This window comes from Hippocampus guttulatus, chromosome 8 (assembly GCF_054856545.1).
Source record: "Hippocampus guttulatus isolate MCC_2025c chromosome 8, RoL_Hgut_1.0, whole genome shotgun sequence".
NCBI lineage: Eukaryota > Metazoa > Chordata > Actinopteri > Syngnathiformes > Syngnathidae > Hippocampus > Hippocampus guttulatus.
The window spans coordinates 23,746,594-23,762,952 of NC_141268.1; the positions used below are offsets into that span (position 1 = coordinate 23,746,594).

General features: G+C 46.5%; 2 pseudogenes across 1 annotated transcript; both read left to right on the forward strand.

Moving 5' to 3' along the window:
- The first annotated feature begins 4,560 nt into the window (after positions 1-4,560).
- LOC147201941 (CXXC-type zinc finger protein 1-like) lies at positions 4,561-12,785 on the forward strand (annotated as a pseudogene). Its single transcript, XR_015101582.1, has 14 exons — positions 4,561-4,752; positions 7,013-7,128; positions 7,364-7,464; positions 7,556-7,685; positions 7,987-8,142; positions 8,284-8,430; positions 8,538-8,647; positions 8,716-8,895; positions 9,886-10,081; positions 10,177-10,288; positions 11,638-11,687; positions 11,786-11,882; positions 11,975-12,127; positions 12,458-12,785. The product of XR_015101582.1 is annotated as a CXXC-type zinc finger protein 1-like (transcript).
- A 778-nt stretch (positions 12,786-13,563) lies between these two features.
- LOC147201942 (uncharacterized) lies at positions 13,564-15,870 on the forward strand (annotated as a pseudogene).
- Positions 15,871-16,359: the final 489 nt, after the last annotated feature.

The following is a 16,359-nucleotide window of genomic DNA, read 5'->3' on the forward strand; positions in this document are numbered from 1 at the left end:
CCGGCCTCCGAGGCCGAGTCAGCGGCGAGGTCGACGATCGAGGTCCCGATTGTCAATAAGAGGTCCCAAAAAGAATGGAGCTTCATCACCCAAGGAGCAGAAGCCTGTCGGGCGAATGTCAAGAGGAAACAGCATGAACCCACTTTCCAAATTGGACAACGGTGCGGCAATTGCACCAAGAATGAACTTCGAGACCTCTATCAGATTCAATGGGCACCCGCCAATGTGCGGCAAAGCAAGAAATGACACGGTGCCCGCCGGATGGGAAGCTCCGAGTCATAAATCGGGTTGATTACGTCGCCAGTGCAAAAGTGCAAAAATGTCAAAGTTGTCGACTTAACTCTCGCAACTCGTTCCGTACCTCCAGCTGGTCAAATTCATTTATGAGTAACTATGACTAAACTTCCTCCCATTCAGACGGGCTTAGTGTGGCCTTGGTGTTTGTCCCAATCATATCGGGGTCCGGGATGATTGACCGGCAGAAATCACGCATCTGAACAAAGCGACCGCTTTCGATGCTAAACTACGGTTTCAAGACAGCCGGGTGTTTTTATCTCCCGTATTTTTTCAGACTGTACTGTATATCCTCACAGCCTCGCTTCCAGATTTGCTGCGGGCCCTTTAAGAATTTCTTTGCCGCTCAACTCCACCCGGACTCCACCTTCAGAATGCACACTGACCACAAAATATGAGTGTGGGACTTTTTTTTTTCCTTCCTGATTTATGTGTCGGTCGAAGGGGAGACTAACGCGCCCCCTGCTAATCCAGCGATGCACTACCACAGTGCCCCGGTCGTTCTCCTCTGGAGTTTTGTGAAGCCAAAGGAGACCGCGAAGAAACTGAGGATGCCGCCCTCTGCCGGTCAAAGCGTGACAATGACCCACAAGCAAAAAAAGGCAAGAAGATGAGTTTCGGCAGCGGGAGTACCGCATTCCCGAGCGTACGATACACAGCGAGGCCTTTTAGCGTCTGGGTGTAGCAACATTTTTAGACAAAGGAAGCGCATCAATCTTCCCTCGTCTGCCACCGCAGGCACATTGAAGTTAAACAAACGATGTATATTTGGTTGCGTCACCGTTACGCGGCGAAACAGCAGGCCACGTGAAAAAGAATAAAAAGGCAATTCGGGAAGGGGAGTTTCCAGTTTTCTTTATTTTCAGGAGTGACAGTTGAGCAGTTTTGAGCAGCCCGCGTGGAGCACCGCTCTCCGAGTTGTCCGGCCCCCAGCGACTTCCTCATTCATCTTTTAAAGGGAGTTCACTTGAGCTTCGGGCCAATCGGGTACAAGCAACGATTGGCCCTTCCCAGGTGGTCGCAAAGACCTCACCTGAAACAATTAGTGTCCGACAAAGTGCATTAAGTACAACAGTTTTGGATGGAAAGAAATGGGCACCTTTCTCCCATCCAAAAACCACAAAGAAACAGAATTTTTAATATTTGTCTTTCGACATCATGACAATCACGCAAAATGAAGGCTTACTTGCGCCGTTGTTGGTGATGTGTCGAAAGGTGACTCGCACAAACTACCGGTACACTCCCCCTTTGAGAGACAAAAGCATCCATTTAGTATTTGCCCTCACGCAAATCCAAATCCAAACACCTCCATTTAGCAAAATTAAACCAAACACGGTGTCAGGTTTATCCAATTTGACACTGAGGAATAAACAAAAGGAGGAGACGGGAGACTCGATCCTGGTACCAGGTTTTCTTGTCTTTATTATTCTTGTTTATTTATTTATTAACTGTTGCTCAGCCACTTAGTTTTTTTGTTTTCTCTCCAGTCTGATGTTCGTCAACATTGCTCCGGAGCCGGACAGCTTCGGGGAAACCCTCAATTCTTTGAGGTTCGCCAGCAAGGTGAGCCTGACCCTGGCCTCATTTTACATTTTGTGACTTCAGTTTACGTAGGATGACAAGAGGAACAGATTTCCTCACGGGATGTCTTTGTCTCTGTTGCCCTGGCAGGTCGACGACTGCGTGATTGGCCCCGCCAGCGCAAATCGAAAGTAGACAAATGGTCGCTGCCACTACTACAAAGGACAACTTTTTCTCTTTTATTTTCCTTTTAATCAATCTTACGATAAATTATTTTTTAAAACTTTTTAATAAACTACATTTATTTATTTATTTAGGGATTCCATCTCCATCTGTCATTCGCAAAGAAGAGCCATCCACTGACAAACAACGAACCCCTCAACTTACACAAGAACCTTCGGCCAAGGTATTGTTACTGATTGATCCCTGGCCATGTCATTGTATTCAGAAATAGTTATTAGAATCCCATTTTCAAAAGACTTTCTGAGTCCTTTTTCATGAAGGTGGTCGCTTCATATTTCAGCAAAACGTCTTGGATATTTGGTTGATAATAAAATACATCACACACCCTTCATACCTGATCCCGTGGTTTTCATTTCAAGTGGGCACATTATAAAGCGACGAGTTCTGATACTTCATCTTCACACAAAATTTCTCAGCCAACGGTTTGATAGCTAGGCCGGCTCTAATTATGGAGCCAAAAACACCCTGAACCTTCAAATTACCGGTAAACGTTTCCCTGGCACAAGTGTCTACCCTCTTGTCAAGAGATCCCTGTTCGCCACATCCAATATGGCGGAGGTGTCGTCTTATCAGTCAAAAGAAAATGGCGACATCTCTGTAAATATATCTCTTCTCCCTGTCGTGAGCCTGGTCCATTTTAAAGGCGCCGCTTCACCGTCTGCGGAAACGGAAGATAAACATCTTCCACAAAAGCCTTCCAAATTATTAGTATTTTTTTTTAAGAATTCTCTTCAAAACGGTCGAAAATGTCAACATGTTGGGCGTTCAGATCAACTTGTCGGGACCCAGGTCATCTTGCCACATTTGAGAGGCGTCTTTTTTCCCCAAATCCATCATCGGATTCAGACGGGAGTGGTCGCGTTGGAAAGCCGGAGTGCTGTAGTTATCCGCAGACCTACAGCCCTCACGGGATAACGGTGATATCTTTTTTAGGAATTTTTTAAAAACGGTCTAAAATGTCAACATGTTGGGCGTTTAGATCATCTCGTCAGAAATCAGGTCAACATGGCAGTTTTCAGAGGCCTTTTATTTCAAAATGCAACATCTGATCCGGACGAGGGCGGTCTGGGTGGAGAGCCGGGGTGCTGGATTCCTTCTTTTAGGATGTTCTATAAATGGGCGAAAAGCTCAACATGTTAGAATGCAGGTCACGTCAGAACGCAGGCCGTCTTGTCACTTTTCATCAGATCCCAATGGTCTTGTTGGATACCTGCAGTGCTCTCGTGTCCTGCAGGTCTGGTTTGATTGAGGGATAACTGAAATTCATTTTCAAGGATCTTTTGAAATAAGCAGAGGAGCTCAAATGTCATTTTTGATTGGTAATGGAACATCCGATCTGAATGCCATTACTGCGGTTGTATACCTGGGGTGCCCGAGTGTGTCGACAACCCGGTGTGGTTGCGCAATCACACAGATTTATTTTTTTTTAATGTCAGGTGAAATTGATGTAGAATTACCATTGACTTTATTTTCTATCTCCACTTGAGAACGCTTATTGGTGCTGTTCCGAGAGTTCTAGTTCTGAATCTTTACCCGACCGCCAAGAAATGACTTATTTTATACTTTTATGAATTTCTTTTAACCCGAACAAATGACGTTTATGCATGAGTGGTGGCTCTTTTATTTTGAAGGTGCCCAACGCCGCTCGCTGGCGACAGATTACCGTAATGCACAGTATTGACAATCGCAGTGGCGGCTCACTTGACTTCGATTTTGCGAGTGGAGGCTGGCTTGACCGCAGTGACAATTAGACAAGACGAATCGCGGGAGGTTTCGATTGTGTGCAGTTTTGCTCCGTCTACCCGGGGATCTTTGCAGCTGTTTAACAGCAGAACACCGCAACATTGTAAATGAACATCACAATGGCGTCCTCAAATAATATTTGCATGCCTCAGACATTGCATTCGCCTTTCGTGGAAGAACAGCACTGCACATTCCTGTGCTCCCTTGTGTCAGTACAGTATTTAAAATGGTTCTTAACTCTTCTTCTGATATATTTATCAGTGATGTCAGAGGGGATGAGAAAAGGGGAATTGTACAAATGAAAAGGATATATTTGTTTTCATGTTTAGTATATATTTTGGTAAAATGTGTATTTTGTTTTTGTTAAATTAAGGGGAAAAAAAGACAACTACTGTTTAAAAAAGTTAAAGTAAAAATGTCTTATTTCCCTAAAAGGGCTATTTCTATTATTAAGCAGGCACAATTTAACAAAATAAAGGAGTTCCTGTGCCTCAACACAATACCTCTCATTATTTGTTGCGTCCAGGCAAAGTGAATAATTGTTATTTTCATGCACCCCATTATTGGTTGGTTGTGAGGAGTGTTGATTTGTATAAGCTTGGCTTGACCATACTAAATGGGCATATCGCCCTGCTCCCCATGACCGCCGTGCATGGGACCGGACCTTGGTCTTATTTAAAAAAAAAAAAAAAAAGTGGACCTACAGCATTTCTAGTTGAGGACCACTGTTCTAAATGTTCAACGTAACAAACGGATCCACACTTCGGTCCTGTAGGGGGCGGTAGTGTATTTGCTGGTTGCCAAATTTCATTCAACGGACGTGACGCAATCGATGTAGGTTCCGCTGTGAACTCGGCTAATGTTGATTACCGCTGCCGGAGGTTCGCTGTTATTCGCTGTTTGTGTTCTCGCTACGTCTTTGAACGACCTCCAGGCAATACGAATACAATGGTAAGGCTTCGCCAGCGTTTATATATTTATTTCACAACCCTGAGGTTAAACTCGTTTCGGTGCGTTTCGTTGTTCGTTAGAAACATGGCCGAATTTAGAGTCCGCCGCTATTTGCGACAAATTAATGGTCGAAAGCCGGAAACGGACCAGAACGTTAACTTTGGTCAGAACTCTCTTAATTCGGAAATGATCATTGTCCAGTGTGACCGTCAACCATGATCAACATGGTTTCTATTCTTAAACGACGAGGCACTTAATTTCAAGTGCGTAGCAGAAGCAGGGGCGGTTCTGGATCAATTTCACTGAGGGGGCCGGGCTGGGGCCAGGGGTTTTGCTGGGGGGGGGGGGGCACATTCAACCCAGGGCTAAAAAGACAGATTCGAAATCTTATTTGACTTTTTATTTCTTCAGACTTGGGTGTCTTGAAAGGCGCTTATAAATAAAATGTATTATTATTATTATTATTATTAGGAGGGCTAAAATGTCTGCAAGCGTAACAATACGCCGTGTCCATCTGTTGAGAATATTCAAGCCAGGGGATGATATGGTACCAGCCTGCCGGGGACAAAAATTGCAAATACAGTAAATATTCCCATCCCCGGAATTCTATGGAAAGGAATATCCTTCACCCAGAATAAAAACCTATGCATTAACATTTTGACTACGACATTACATGTTACCGGAAGTTGCGTAAGCAGAAATTCCACTACCCGTAACCCGGATGGAGGTGTAATGCCGCGGGAGCTTAAATACACGCAACGCCCACCCGATGCGACGGAAAAGACAACGCTGAAACAAGTTTTCACTTCGCGTTTTTCGATCATCAGATTCTAAACGACGACGTGCAAGTGAGTTTTTATTGCCGTGCGTTTTACTGTAATTGTGAATGATTTTAACTTTATTCACTTACGTCCAGTAGAACGCGGCACGAGCTTAAAAGCAGCACCCACTCGACACGACCGAAGAAACGTGTTCGCTTCGCCGTTTTCATTCATCAGATTCGAAACGAAGACGTGTAAGCGACTTTTTATTGGCGTGCGTTTTACTGTAATTGCGAAAGATTTTAACTTTATTCACTTACGTCGTGTAGATCATCGCATCGAAACGTAGAAGAACTGTAACAACTGGAGCGGAGCGAGTGAAATGCGTCCGTTTGAGCGAGGCTGGACACAAAGTTAAAAAGATCCAGCAGACACTTGGAGTCGGAAAGACGCGAATCTACAAAACTTTAAACAACAAGGCATCGATTCAACTCCTGATGACAAGCCACCATCCAGCAAGGAAGCAATGCAAATGGCAACAAAAATCCTTCAGTATGCACAAGAATTACCAGACATCGGTGATCAACGGGACAGTTACTTGCAACTAGCAAGAAAACTGTATGACACGCAGGCAAACATTGTCATAAACCAAAGAATGCATCCAACAAAACAATCCAAAATACATATTTTTTCCCAAGACAGAAAAAAAATAAACATTAAAATACTGTACGTATTTTACTGTTGTGATTTTTTTTTTTGATAAACCTGTATTGCAGTTTTTGTTCTATAAACAGTTATTGGACAGTATATTTTTGTATTTTATTGATTGTGTTGTTACACGTGCATTTTGTCAACATACTTGCAGGTTCATAAAGGACATGTACCATGCTCATTTCCCAAATGAGGAATTTCTGTTATCGGGACAAATTGGACAGCGCAAACACGAGTCCGTACTAGAGAATATTTACTGTACACTGAAGCTAGATGTTTTACATGCATATAATTGTCTAAATTTTAAAAGGCAATGTCTTATATATTGATCCTGTTAAATAAAAATAAAAATAAAAAGGGAGACTAACAAAGTTAAACACACACACACACACAAACACACGCATGCACGCACGCACACAAACACGCACACGCAAACACGCGCACACACACGCGCGCATGCACACACACACGCAAATAGCACTCGTGTCGTGGTCATTTCCTTCTCTGCAGACTGCTTCTCATTTTCCCGCTCATTTTTAAGTGGCGCAGCGCACTAAAGGGTCCGACTAGAATGTTAAATCACGCACTTTGGTTCCACCTTTCGCGTCGGCGACTCGGCACGACTGCGTAATCTACACTCGGAGGGGGGCCACAGGGGGGGCCAGAATCGGTGCTACAGGGGCACTGCCAAGCAAGACTGTTTTGTGTACAATATAGTAAGCATCTAACTTGTCCGTTTTACTCTCGCTACAACGCAACGTATGGTCGAATTGTTTGCATTTTTCCAGGAAAGCGAAGCGTCTGATATTGACCCCCTACCAGGACCGGAAGGCAGCAGCATGGATGGGGAGAGTGCCCCACTGTATTGCATCTGCAGGAAACCACACATCAACTGTTTCATGATGTAAGCGCACCACTGCTGTTTCATCCCACCACCTATTTTCTGCTGACCCGCCCTCATAAATTAAATGCCGTGTTTGCTCCTCTTTTCACTTCGCGTTTTTCGATCATCAGATTCTAAACGACGTTTATGTTAAATTGTTAAATTGCTCCATGTACAGCACTTTGTATGCAGCGATGGCTGTTTGAAAGTGCTCTATAAATACTGTTGACTTGACTTGACTTGACTTGACTCTTAGTGGCTGCGATAACTGCAACGAGTGGTTCCATGGAAACTGCATCAATATAACGGAGAAGATGGCCAAGGCGATCAGAGAGTGGTACTGCATGAGATGCAGAGGTGATTGATCCTGATCGTGAGCCTTTCTGAGCGTACATCACGTGACTGAATAAAGTAGCAGTGATTGTTGTTTCCTTCTTCCTGTTACCAGATGAAAACCCATTGCTGGAAATAAAGTACACAAAAGCAGAGAAAGGGAACCGGACTCTGATAGAACTGAAAGACAGTACAGTACCCCGAGTACACCAGACTACAGGAGCGAAAGGCGGCGAGGATCAAAAGTGAGTTTTCCCATCGTCCAGATGTCAAATTTGCACATGATTATGGGAGAGCAATGAAGCAACAAATGAAGAGGCCAGAATACGTCATTGTTGCTTTACAACCTCATTTTCCACATTGTTCCATGTTCACATCCATCCGACTGCTTGTACTTGTTGGCTTCCCGAGAGTAGTTGACAAGTGAAGAAGCAGTATTGAAACGGTGTTGTAAAGCTTCCAAAGCTACCGGCTACTCTTACCTTGAGTGATTGTGCGTTGTCGTTACTGCCCGGAGCTCTAATTGGGTTTTGCTACATGTTGCAGGTGAAGCGTTCAGTGAGAATGTGTGGCGAATGTGAGCCGTGCAGAAGGACTGAGGACCGTGCACAGTGTGACTTCTGCAAAGACATGAAAAAGTTCGGGGGCCCCAATAAAATAAGGCAGAAGTGCAGATTTAGACAATGCGAGGTCCGAGCTAGGGTATGTTTTCTTTTTTCTAAATGAGACAATGCCAAAATGATTTCTTTCATATGAAAGAACCGTGCCGCCGAATTCTGTGGAAGCTTTTCAATGTAGCTCCTCTTGGAAAAAGTGAAAGCAATCGCTTCTTGTTTTATGCAGAAAATGCTACGTGTAAAAGAAGAGGAACAGTATTTACGAGAAAGAAGAGAGAACTACCACCGCAGACGAAGGCGGTACTCTGACGACTATGACGGCGAGGCAGATCTCTACCAGCAGTACAAAGCAGCGGGGCTTCACAGCAGCATGGTAGTGCGACCGTAGTGTGACCGGCGTGGTTTATTGAGGCTAACATTGTGTTTGCAATTTGCATGCTCAACGCTTCTTTGGCTTTTTTTTTCCTTTTTTTCTACCAGGGATGGGCAACTGACGACGATGACGATGAACCGCCTTTCGGTCCTGTCTTGCGAAAGAAAGCTGTAAAAGTGAAACGCGTGAAGAGACGAGAGAAGAAGTTTGACAAGAAAGTAAGATCCATTAGTTGTGTCGTGATATCGCGGTAACAAGTTGACGTCTGCAAATACGTTCGTTTTGGAAAGAGTCTCGGCGGCACGAGCGGAAGCAAAAGCATAAGGACAGGAACAGACACGGTGAGAAGAGTGACGTCCGCGATCACGGTGGGCGCCATCAGTGTCTCGGGCCCAACTGCGTCCGGGCCGCAAGAGCCAACTCCAAGTACCGCTCGGAGAACTGTGGCGTGAAGCTAGCTGCCGAGTGAGAGCTTTCCCCTGTTGCTAAGCTGTCATGTAGCGGAAGCAACGTTGACAGTTAGCTAACACTTGTGGAGTCTGCGTGGACTCTGGCTCTCTCCTACATCTCCCGCAAACTTAAATCCATCAATCAATCAAACAAGCGTTTCGCAGGTGAGCAATGCAGCTTGTGCAAGGAATTGACCCCTGTCACCATTTTTCACGCAACCCAAAAGCAGTTAGTTGAAAAAAAGAATAATGTAAAACACAGTGCCACGTTAAGTCAAACATAAATGTATTGACTATGACACACCATCAACTACTGGTAAAACAAACACATGTGACTAGGATTAATGTCCTTGTTATGTAATTAAATAAATGATGCCATGCAGTGGATTCTGGGAACCGAAAAGGGAAGGTTGTTTTTTTTTGTGTGTATTTTTTAAACATAAAATTCACAATTGACCAGAACGGGGCACATAGAGTGCAAATCCACATATAATTAACGCGCATTGAAATGCTTTCATTGGGGAGGGGGGGTTGGGGGTGTTAATTAATTAATTTATTTGTGCATCTTAAAAATGAATCGGCCGATTAATTTGTATTTCTTTTCTGGCGCAAATCTGCATCGGTTTCTAAACATCCACAGCGGTTGGGCTAATATTAAGCCCCGTAATTGCAACATGAACATTTGTTCATGTTGTGCCCTGCAATCGGCTGACGACCAGTCCGAGGTGTACTGAGCTTCTGGCCCAAAGTCATCTGGGATCAGTCCCAGCTCACAAGTGACTCTGCTGTAGACAAGGGCTGTTGAAAATGGATGGATGATATTTGAATGTGCAAGGCTGCATTTTCATTTGAAATTGTGAAGCCTAACGTGCTTTGTCAAGATGCAACATTGTGCTTGGTTACACTACAAATGACACACACATTGTACGCAACGGTCTGAGTTTGAGGTAGTCGGCATTCCCCTTCTCATTTTGTCGTCTTCGTGTGCGCGCACGTCTCCCCACAGCCGAATCTATGAGATACTCCCTCAGCGGATCCAGCAGTGGCAGCAGAGTCCCCGCATTGCCGAGGAGCACGGTAAGAAGCAATTGGAGCGCATTCGCAAGGACCAGCAAAACGCCCGCTTGCGCCTCACCCAAATGGAGCGCCGCTTCCACGAACTGGAGGGCATCATCGCCAAGGCCAAGCAGCAGGATGAGGAGGTTAACTTGCTTTTTAAATGTAGTCTTTTATGGTTGCGTTGTCACGAAGCTTGTTCTTCCCCTTCACGATCTGCAATCACGTTGCACCTTTTCAGGTCAATGAAGGGGAGGGAGAGGACACAGACCTTCAGATTTTTTGTGTGTCCTGCAGCCCATCCTATCAATCCAAAAGTTGCACTAAGACATATGGAGAGGTGCTATGCAAAGGTGAGTCCTTTCATTTCAGCCGCCGCTTCACAAATTGCATTTTAAAAGGTAAACAACGGCAGCACGGTGGACGTTTGGTTTGCACGTCCGCCTCACACGGTTCACGGCTGTGGATTTGAATCCGTGCGCTGGTCTTCCTTTGGTTTTTGCACAAGTTCCTCCCACGTTCCAAAAAATACGCATGTTGGGTTCGCTGACGTTCCTGAATCAGTGGTTCGCCACGTTTCGCACGTGCATTCCCGAAATCCTGTGTTTTTGGACAAGTAAAATGTCGGTGTTTTTTTTAGGTACATCTGACATCCGAAGAGAAAATCAACCACGCATCAGGTGCATACAAAATCACGGAGTTAAAAGGACAAAACCAACAAATCATGAATTTCAGTCAAAAATCAAGAAGCTAACTCAGTGGATATTTACTGCAACTTTTGCTGTTGCCTTACAGGTACCCCTTTTCCACCCCCCAAACTTGGTGCTGGTTCGGCGCCGGGGCAAGTGCTGTGCTTAATTGGTGCTTAACAACTTCTTATGAAGAACGTGTTTGGTTTTACACCGGCAAAGAGCCAGGTAGGAGCAAGGTGATTACGTCACCGTAAAGCGTCCAAACGTCACCGCTTACGTCCACGTTTACCCAAGAGCATCTGCGCTATTAATAATAATGATAATAATATTAATGCGATGTTAGCATCTGCTAGGCAACCTAGCATAGCATCTTTCTGAATCAATTTAGATGATCACGACGATGGCTGCAAGTCGGAGATCGCACGCTATCCGGGCACATCCGTGATCGCTCTTCTGGAGGGGCACAATTGTGCCGGAGTTCACCGCTCAAAACTTGCGCGTGTCCGGGGAGTCATTCCCCTACATCTGCCATCGTCATGATAACCCCGCCAACAAATAATTGGAGCCAGCTTAAGCGCCAGTTTCCGGCACGAGAGCCGGAGCCAATTTTGGTGGTGAAATAAGAAGGGGCTGCTGCTAACCTGGGCACTAGCCTGGAACTAGCGCGGTGGAAAAGGGCCAAGAGAGTTTAGGAATGCTCAGCTTCACCTTGGCAAGCGCCATGCTTGGATCATTTTCGCAACAAAGTCTGTTCCTGGTCTTTATTTTCCACCATCCTCGAAAAGGAGCGCTCACAAAGATATGTTGTAACAAACGGTCTGAGTAAGCTTTCAGTCTTGTAGAAAGGCTGAGAGCATTGTTGTTCGGGAGAGTTGTTACAAATCGTACGAGTAGAGTGAACAGAGTGGGTGCACGCTACTGCTGGGAGAAGCTCAAGCGCAGCCATGAGTAGAAGTGGTGTCGAAAGCAGATGGATGCTTAAAAAAAAAACCATCTCGTTATCTTGACAGTACGAGAGTCAGACCTCCTTTGGTTCCATGTATCCTACAAGAATTGAAGGGTAAGAGAGAAAAAAAAAAAGAACATTTCAAAAAACAGCTTTTCTCTCAGTTCGGTTGCCTGACAATTTTTTGCTGTTGGTTTTTTTTGTCCTCATAGAGCGACCAGACTCTTCTGTGATGTGTACAATCCCCAAAGCAAAACTTACCGCAAGAGGCTTCAGGTTTTGTCCCCAGAACATTCAAGGGATCCTAAGGTCGGCGCAAGATTTCTGTCATATACGATGCATGCTGCTTTTGGGGCCATTTGTTTTCTTCCCCCTCTGCATTTCATTCCTGATGTGTCCAGGTTCCTGTGGATGAGGTGTGCGGGTGTCCTATGGTGAAAAATGTCTTTGAGTTGACTGGAGAATATTGCAGGGTCTCAAAACGGAAATGTAACAAACATTATAACTGGGAGAAGCTCAGGAGAGCCGAAGTGGACCTGGAGCGAGTCAGAGTGGTGGGCATTATTTATTGCTTTGCACGGTTCAAAGCAGCGGTGACCAAAGTCGGTCCTGGAGGGCCGCTGTCCTGCCTGTTTTCGAGCTCTCCCGGGAGCAACGCGCCCGATTCAAATACCGGTAATCAAAATCATTCTAATGCTGCTTCAGAGCTGGCTGATGAACCGATCGTCCGAATCGGGTGTGTTGCAGCCCGGAGAGACGGAAAACAGGCAGGACGGTGGCCCTCCGGGCCCGGAGCTGGGCACGCCCGGTTTAAAGGAGGGCCGCCTCCGTTATTCAGGCAACACAAGTCGCGTAACTCGTTTTGTTTTTCTCTGCACCCACAGTGGTACAAGTTGGACGAGCTCTTTGAACAAGAGCGCAATGACCAACAGGGCTGGGCTGCTCGCGTTGATGTTGCGCCAAACCATTCAGCATGATCCTCTGACCACAGATCTTCGTAGTAACAAGGATAGATAGAGGACATGGTCTGCTTCTGCTAACCGGTCATTGGTGACTCGTTTGAAATGAATACAGTTTCTTCCATCTGAATAATTGTTTAATTTGTTGTATAGTGAATAAATTAAAGGGGCAAATTGATATATATTTTCGCGGGTTGATAAGCTAGTGCTGTTTTTGCTATGAACACCCTAAATAAAACTGTTGTTCATTTGCTTCCGAGTCTCGGCTCATTGTCCTGTTCCAACACCCATCCTCTTTTGACCGACGACCGTTGATCAGATCGCCTCAAGTTGTTCTGCAAAATCAATATCAACATAAATAGATCTGAATATGCGTAGCAAAAAAACACTTCTAACCTCATATGTCTTGCGATTAGAAGCAGTGATTCGACAGAAGTGAAGTTCAGTTTGAAGTGTGCACTCAAGCTACCAATGTCAAACGTGCACCACTACTATTTAGCCATACCAACGGCCACATGAATGACACCATATCAAAAAGTGACTGTAACGGGTGTGGCCGTGACATCTGTGACCCGGTACCTGCGCCGCCACCTTTCGTGTTTTATGTTTTGTTTTCTTAAAATTCAATTGCGTCTGCCCTCGATGTCCAAACCGCACCTCTCCATCAAGGGACAACCGGGGCCAGACGATAAAACATTGTGAGTTCAGCGCTTGGCATGAAATTCCAACCGTGTCTCCTCGACGCTAGCTAACACCGTGTTGACATTAAGCTACCGCTCCCGTCGCCGCCGCTGCTACCGACCGCGTCTACATTCACGCACCGCATCGATCCGGAAGAACTCGGCGTTGTTCGATTTCTCAACAGATTGTGTTGAGAAATCCGTTAGGTTTCGCTTTGCTAAATGTTGCTCGTCAAAGCAATAACGAAGAATTTCCCCAGTTATTCGCACTAACGTTGAATGCCGCTAAGCCTCTCTTTTCTCAAGAGCACTTTGAAACAGTCATTTATGCCTCGGTCACATCCCGGCTGGATGACCGTAACGCACTTGATTTGGAGTCGGCCAATCCTCCGTGAAGTGTCTCCGGTTGGTCCAAAATGCCGCTGCTCACGTCTTGCGTGGGAGCACATCAGTCCTACTCTGGCATCCCTTGCCTGGCTCCCCTCTACATTTTTGAGTTCTTTCGAATAACTTGAGCATGTTTTCAAATCATTAAATGGCCTGGCCTCTCTGAGCTCCTCTGCACCCCTACGCACCTGCCCGTAGGGAAAGTGGGGGAAAAAAAGGGAAGATCTCTGGTTATTCGGAACTCATGTTTTAGCGTTTGTCACGTTAAGCAGACAAATGCCGCCCGGGGGCGAGCTCTCGCGTTTCTTGCGGTCCACCGCGGTTTGCCTCAATGGAAACGTGTACGTGTGTCCGTATTTTCAGTGGCACAGGAAGCGGAAACGACGCGCCTGCAGCCAATGCGACGCGTGTCTCTGCAGGAAGGACTGCGGCACGTGCGATTTTTGCGTTGACAAACCCAAGTTTGGCGGCAGCAACAAAAGGAGGCAGAAGCGTCGCCTGCGACAGTGTCGGAGACGGGCAATGGTACATCGCTGCCAGTCGTCCTTTCGCCCGCTTGCCGTGAGGATGCACTGCGCCCATTTGACAAAATTGGATCGGTTTGTTTCCACAGAGGCACTTGCTCCCCTTCCAGATGTCTCAAGGTGCTTATAGGTCGGACGATCCATCGCTGCCGGGCAGGCCGCGGCCTCACTACACATACGGTCGAAAGACAAATTTAAAGAGGAGTAAATTGCCACCGGGCTGTTGGGACTTCAGTGACGAAGACGACGACGACTTCCAAGACGTTAGTCTTTTTTCTTTTTTTTTTTTAATGACCATTTCTGATATACCGATTTTAAATATCGAAATGGAAATTTCCTTTCTCGGTAAAAGTTTCGACAATGTTCTCCTTTTAGATCGGCTGGAGCGCCGAACCTTCACGCAGTAACACAAATGACATTAACTTGATGGACAAGTCAAAACAGGTTTGACAGATTATTATAATTTTTTTTTTAAACATGCTTTTGACACCGCGGGAGAATCCCATAATAAAAGACATCATCCTTTGTTTCCCTAGTTAAATCGTTCAATTTTGGAAGATTAAGAAATGGCAAAGAGAGACGGTCACCAAAGCAACAGTAAAGGCTCTCGAGTAAGTTCTCTGTCGTTCTCAAAAGGTGACGCTCACATCAGTGCTTGTCCGTTATTATCCTTTTATGAGCCTCGTTAGTAGGCAGATTTTGATCCCTCCCCTTTTCTCTATTTCATATACAGTATGTATATATATATATATATTTAAATATAATCACCCGTGCGTGAAAAGTCGCGGATGTCTCATCGAGGATATGATATGGCGGATGCCCGCTAACGGCCGTTCTCCAAAATGTTCGGCCCCCCGTTGCGCATTCAGTATTTGAAAAGGTTCCAAACCTTGGGCCATCTTCTCTTGTTGTGACTTAGATGAAGATCGGACCGGATCTCATGCATAAATCCGGGTCATTCCGAAGGGTTCGCGTCCTTTTTCTCGCGACGGTACTTGTCATTTCTTTTTCGCAGGAGCAGCAAAACGAAAGGAACGAAGTGGAGTCCCAGCTTGAGGCAGATTGCCCGAGGCCCGTCGAAGAGGAGGATGGCGAGTTGCCAATGGTCCGCGTTGAATAAAAAGGAGCGCGGCTCTGTCGCCGGTTTATTTTGAGCTCCTTTTCGCCTCCTCGGATCACGCGGATCTTCGGTTCGGCCGCCGATCCCGTCGAAGCCGCGGAGGACGGCGATAACCGGCTGGTGAATCTGCCGACTTCTTTGCGCCGCACCTGGCTACCGATCCTCCGGTATGCCGTCACGGCCAAGGGCCCGCAGATTCGGCTCGTCCGGTGTTCAAAGCGGCCCGATATGTCGGACACCGTTGCGTTGATCGACCCGGGCTGCTTCTATCAGGTGACCGCGCGGAAGCGGCCGCTCTTACCCACCCACTCGCCGTATCGGAAATTCCCGCAAAAGTTAACGTCTTCCACCGAAGTGGTCGGTCTGCTTTCGGGCCTGGAGAAATGGGCCCCGTGCCGGGGGTTGCCCCCCAAGGAGCCCTTATCCAGCCACGCCCCCATTACGTTGGAGCGGGCCTCAACGTGCGAGTTTCCGGTGAAGGAAAACGTCGACGTCTGCTTTGACTGTAAATTGCTTTGCGATCGAGGACGCCGCGCTCGGGGGTGGGACCGAGGCGCAAGAGGCCGCCGTTCTGCCGCCTACCGTATTTCTCGGCGGTGCATTGACCCGTTCCGGGTTGACCTCTGAACCGGAATGGTTCCATTGAAGCATCGCCAAAGGCGTTCCGAGGACATCGGGCGCACGTCTTTCCGTCATTGTTTTTCCCTTTGGCTCCATTAAAGGCCGAGCGGTGTCGCCGAAAGCTCTCTGACTGATCGTCTCGCTCGCGGTGCGCTTGCCCTACTTTTCCTCGAATCGGTACGTCGGCGCCGCGCTTCGCGTCTTCTCCGTCGGGCTGTCTGTCCTTGGCCAAATTGAAGTCCCATGACCACTCCCACTTTTGTCGCGTTTGTCGTGCCACCGCAGCCTGCAAAATGCTTTCGTAATCGGTCGGCCCGGTGACATCAAATGGCGACGTTTGACAAATTACCCCTTGTAAATCTTTGACTCGGCACCTTAGCGAAAGGGGTGATGTGGGCCTTGAACATTTGGCAATTTCGAATGTTTCCATGAAAATTGCGCCATCTCCACATTTCAGTTGCGAAGTTGATGCTGATCCACAGATTGTCATCACCG